Genomic DNA, 5,907 nt, shown 5'->3' with positions numbered 1-5,907 from the left:
TAATCTATAAGGTGCCACAGTCAACCGGCCATGCACTGAACCCGTGGTCAAAGGATGGCGTCAAGAGGTAGTCAAAAAATAAAAAATATATAAACAGGATGAAAAAAGAAAAGTTTGAATTAAATCTTTCCAAATTTCGTAATTTTGCCACTCCCTCGGCAACAAGGTTGCCAAAAACAACAGGTACACAAAATGGGGACTGACCCAGACGTGGTACAGCTAATGATGGGGTCACCAATATTCACATAACAAGGGTTTCAAAAGCCGTAAAGACTAAATTTGAAAATTTATGAAATGATTTTAAATGGTATCCAGCAGGATATCCTACTTATTCCAACTTAGAACAACCCAAGGTCACCATAAGAAGCATAGAGCAACATCATTTTACACAAAGAAAAACGTATTTTCTTTCTGACTTATTTATTTCACAAAAAAGAGAGAGTGTGTTTAACAAATACATAAAATTCATTACTTTCAACAAAGACATACAGTTATAATTTGAGCAAAATCTAAGTGCAATTACGGTTTAAGCAAAATTTAAGTGCATTTTATGAAAGTCCGCCAATTGGTCTAGGCAAAATATAAATGCACTTGTAAGCAATATACAGGTCTGCCAACGTCCACTTTTCACTTGGTATATGAAGAGAAAAGAAAGAAAAAGGTCTCAAAGAGAATAAATCAATAAGCAATTGGGAACAGAATTTAAGTTCCATTCGACATTGAGACCGTTAGGACGTTTCGGCGGGCCACCTGTGAGGCCACTGGTGTTGGAAAACCGCCTTCCTCGGGGCAAAGTAAGTAGTGAAATTCCCTACGGGGAAGCAGACAAAATACTCCATCACATAAAGAAATGTATAGTTTGTACAAAAAAGAAAATCAATTGTATTACAACAAAAACATAATATCACATGCTGTATGCTTCTCAAACGGAAATCCTGGGTTGACAAGTTTAAATTAAAAAAACCATAATTTCTTTAAGGCTGATCAGTGATTTAAGTTAAGACTACTAATTTAAACTGCCTAGAAGGGGAACCTTACCCTAAATGAATGAGGGGGAAAACTTCAAAGGCAGGAGGTCAAGACGTCAAACAAGACCCTGGTGCAGAGCATGAGCAGGAGTGACTGAAGCAAGACACTGAAGTAAAGATAACATTAAAGAAATTATAAAAACAGGGGAGAAGTATATCTTTCAGTGAATCTGGAAAATACAGAATCTATGAAATGTAGTCATAACGAGATAAAGAGTGAAAAAAGAGAGAGAGCACAGAAAGAGAAATTACCTGAGTCTCTAAAAGATGTTATGTGCTCTTCTGCAATTATCGCGTACGGATCTTAAATTAATAGAACCCGATGATCATGAACATTCTTCAGAGTGGAGGAAATGATACCCTGTGATGAAGCAACGTTGGTATCAAAATGGATGTTGCGGTAACGAATACCTACCGGGGGGAAGAAAAGAAAAGAGGTGCCTAAAGGTCACAAGATTGCACAAATATCAAAACCAGAGTGTTATGCAAGATATAAAACATATAAAACAGTGAATAAGGCTTCTTAGCGGAGTAGGAAGTGAAGCAGAAATATACTTACCAATAGTTTGAGAATGAATCAAACGTAGCTCACAGTGTCAGTGAGGATCTGACGACAGTGAAAGAGATAGAATAGGGACTGAGTAAATAGCCGGCAGCGTGATGACGCGCGTTCCGGCTGCCGAATAGAAAACCTCGGTCGGCTGTTACGTCTACGCACTGCATCCTCCGACTTGTGGGTGGATGCGTGTGACGTATCCTTTTTCTCTATGATCTAGAGAGGAACGAGCGGGAGGTGAACTGACACACCTTCCCCGTGATTGGAGCATAAGACATATCCAATCACAGCGCGGCCCCTTAGCACACACCCCAAGAGGGAGGTGTATGAGGGCCGTTGAACTTGCCATACAAAGCCGTATATAAGCGGAGCCGCGTTTCGTCACTAACATGTGACTCTGTGAGAGGAATTATACTGTGGCATTATGGTAGATATTAGAATGGTGGAATACATTCCTCATTTAATCCCCTAATATGTGTACCCAATCGGAAGATCCACCGGGCCTCTCTGTCTAACAAACATTTCTGTATGTTGGTAGAGTTTTGAACTGCTTCCAAGACCCACCATACTATATTGTTTGGTGAGTGTTTCAAAGTAAGGTAATGGTTAACTAAGGGCGCCGTGACAATTTTGCATCTTATGCGTGATCGATGTTCAGCAATTCTGACATGTACCGCTCTGCTGGTTTGTCCAACGTATCTTAGTCCGCAAGGACATTCAATGCAGTATACAACGTTCTTAGTTTTGCAATTGGTGAGATTAGGTAAAGTCCAAATTCGTTCATTTATTCTGAAATCTCTCATTTTTTTAGTGAAACTGCAAACACTACAGGAGCCACATGGGTAATGACCCTTGACTGAACGTAAATCCCAAAGACCAGTTCTGGGAGTAGTGTTACGAAAACGAGAATGGATCAGTTTATCACGAATATTTGGAGCCCTTTTGAATGCAAAACGCGGCGGGGGCTCCTCGGGAAGGTCCAGTCTCACAATATCCCAATGTTTTAGGATAATTTTCTTGACTTCAAAGGCTTTGATTCCATGTGTTAGAACACAAGTCATGTTTTCAGCCTCTGATTGTGGAGTTTTATTGGTAAGTAGAAGGGCACGATCTGTAAAAAGTGCGCGTTTCCGAGATCTTTTAATGAGAGATCTGGGATAGCCTCTGTCCCGAAATCTGATGTCTAACTCATCTGCTTGTTGGTTAAAGTCGTAAAGGTCAGTGCAGTTTCTTCTAATTCGTAGATACTGCCCATACGGGAGATTGTCCTTGAGATGCCGAGGGTGGTCGCTCGTGTAGTGTAGCAGAGTGTTCCTTGCACTAGGTTTCCTATGTAAGCAACATTTAAGCTCACCGTCTTGATGTTTGATGATGAGGTCAAGAAAAATAACTTGATTCTTAGAATATTCAAGTGTAAATTGAATATTAGTGTCAATCTGGTTCAGCCACGAAAAGAACTCGAGGAGTTCATTTTCAAGTCCTTCCCAGATGAAAATGATGTCATCTATGTATCGCTTCCAATTGGAAATTGATTTTTGAAAAGGGTTAGATTCACAAAGAATGTGTTGATTTTCAAAGTTAGACATGAAAAGAATTGCCAGACTTGGTGCAAAAGCAGCACCCATTGCTGTGCCTTTTATTTGTAGGTAAAAGTTGCCATTGAACTCGAAGTAATTTTTACATAATGCCAATTCCATTAACTCCATAATGAAGTTGATTGGCACCCTTTGTTGTGTATTGGACTTTGTCAATAGATCCAGCATGCATTCGAGAGCTTGTGGTTGAGGGATGCTAGTATATAGCGACGTTATGTCCATTGTTACAAGAATGTGTTTGCTAGGATCAAATGTCAAATGTTCAAAGATCTGGATGGTATTCATAGTATCTCGTAGGTAGGTTCTTGTGTTTGTACTCAGGGGTTTAAGAAATGTATCAATAAATTTACAGAGCGGTTCAAGTATAGTACCACAGCCGGAGACTATTGGCCGTCCGGGTGGGTTCAATGAGTCTTTATGTACTTTGGGTAACGCGTAAAGGGTCGGAATACGCCCTTGACTAGTTGTTAAGAATTCATATTCATTCTCCGTGACCCAATTCCGATCGTATGCATATTTCACTACTTGATCAATCTCTGTTTTGATATCTTTTGTTGGGTCCTTTTTAAGTTTTTGATAACTTGCGGAATCAGTCAATAAGTGCTGTATGGTAGGAGTGCACAATCAAAGCATTCTCCTTCTGATGGTTACTGGCAGAGCCCTACTACTGCTCTCTGCTGGTTTATTTGCTTATCGTACATCAACATATTTTGGTGTGAACGTTCCTGGTAGTTCAAAATGGTCGATGGGAGTGCAGGCTTTATTTGGGACCTCCTCTACACTCCCCCCTCTGGGCGATTCATGGACCACTTTCACCTCCTTCTTTGGATGCAATTCACTTGATTCTTCTATATCTATCTTCACTCCATTGCCTGGGTTCATTCCCTTTTCATCTTCTGGATCTATACATGATGGTTTGAAGAAGTGTCTCTTCGGAGTCCATATCTTTATTACTCCCTTCAGGCTTCCTGCTGTTCTTACATGTTTGTCTTTATTCCATGTCATGAGTTGACATTGTCCATTTGGGCTACAGTAAACTCATCTTCCCACATAGTTTCTGTGCTTCCTGGGATAGAGAAACTTTGTACCTTCTGGCACGTACCTGCTGGCCTTCACAAAGTCTCTTATTTCTTCATCAGTCAGGTCTTTGGGCTTCCATCCTGGCTTAACATCAATCATGATCTTCATCCCTATGGCTTTCTTGGCAGTTTTCTGGCATTGCGAGATTACTATCTTGATAACACAAAATCCTAGTAATATCATCACTAGCAGGGCTCCTAGGAACTTGAATATGTCTGCCATCCATTGTGGAACCCAAGAGAATAGTGATCCAAAGCAGCTGTCATCATCAACTTCGTCGGTTTTGTCGATCATCTGGTTCTGTAGCTTCATCAGCATACCTATGGCTTCTGTTAAAGTTCCATTTTCCTCGTCATGAGAAGGTATAAATGTGCAACATGACTCTCCTATTTTTGCACAAACTCCTCCATCCATAGCTGTGATCATGTCCAGGACATATCTGTTCTGAAGAGTCATCAGTCGGATGGCTCTTAGCTCTTCCCTGATTTCATTGAATCCTTTTATGGTTGTGTTGATGGTCTGTAGTAACTCACATCTGTTATCTGCAACCATTTAGTATTTACTCCAACTTGGATTCTTGACATAAAAATTGTTGTGAACACTGATGAGGTGAGGCTGAACAGCCTGTGTTCATATGGGATTGCATGAAAAGCTTCTTCTGATTTAGCAGAGAAGTAATTATCGCTCTTCATCTGAGTTATCAGTTCCACAGATCTCTTCTTCCTCAGGTGAGCATCTGCTTTCGGGAAACTGTCAATATTCAGGTCACTTTTCGGGATCACCAATGCTGGAACATGGACATTCACTATTGTGCATATACCTCCCCAGTCTCTTGGCAGTCTAATGTATGCCTTGGATCTGCATGCCCAATAATGATCCATAATTACTGCAGTTCCATACAGCATACCTGGAGCATCAAAAACTCATCCACAGTTCTGATTCTCTCCCATTTTTCTTGTGCCATCATTTCTGAAGCAGAATTTTGGGCTTTCTAGTGGCACTATCTGCAAGGGTCCCCCTCTGTCTTCGACCCATGCCAATAGTTTTGCAAGTTTCGGCCATAATGGCTTGCAGCCATTCTGCATGATGTCAACAGTTTCTTTGTAGAGTCCAGTGATCACCCAGGCTCTGCAAATCACCACTCCTTTTTCCCACCCATCTGGTGAAAACAATGTTCCCCAAATCTGCATTTGGGCTCTAGTCACTTTCGATCTTCCTCTGGAGTTTTTCCTTGGACATTTAGTCTCGGGTTCACTTCCCATCTTATTCCTGCTCCATTAACTCCAGGCTTCTCATACCTGATCACATGATTCCTAGGATGCGCTCTGTTTCTTGTCTTAATGTCTTGGACATAATCATCTTCATCGGGATAGGCTGTTTCAGTTGCACATATTAATGAGGCATCACTACCCATGAACTGGCCTCTGGTCTTGCACATTGCTACGTGTGACAGACAATGTGCTGTCTGGACATCATTTTCTACAGATACGAATATCTAAGACTTCCCCGTGCTGTATGGTAGGAGTGCACAATCAAAGCATTCTCCTTCTGAATTTCGTCTTCCAACTTCCTTCATGTGCTGGTACCAAATGTTGTTTCCCAGATGTGCTGTGGTGCCAAGGTAGTCGTTTAGTTCATTGTCATCTCC

The 5,907-nt window shown here is 41.1% G+C and overlaps 1 long non-coding RNA gene across 1 annotated transcript; it reads right to left on the bottom strand.

The window, feature by feature from the left end:
• Positions 1-401: 401 nt before the first annotated feature.
• LOC138510902 (uncharacterized) lies at positions 402-2,027 on the bottom strand. Its single transcript, XR_011280453.1, has 2 exons — positions 1,281-2,027; positions 402-1,135 (listed from the first exon to the last, which is right to left on the bottom strand). It is a non-coding gene; the product is annotated as an uncharacterized lncRNA (long non-coding RNA).
• Positions 2,028-5,907: the final 3,880 nt, after the last annotated feature.

Source organism: Ambystoma mexicanum, chromosome 6p (genome assembly GCF_040938575.1).
Source record: "Ambystoma mexicanum isolate Mex_15411 chromosome 6p, UKY_AmexF1_1, whole genome shotgun sequence".
Taxonomy (NCBI): Eukaryota; Metazoa; Chordata; class Amphibia; order Caudata; family Ambystomatidae; genus Ambystoma; species Ambystoma mexicanum.
Note: the sequence above shows the minus strand (reverse complement) of the source record. Positions and strands in the feature narration are given on the sequence as shown.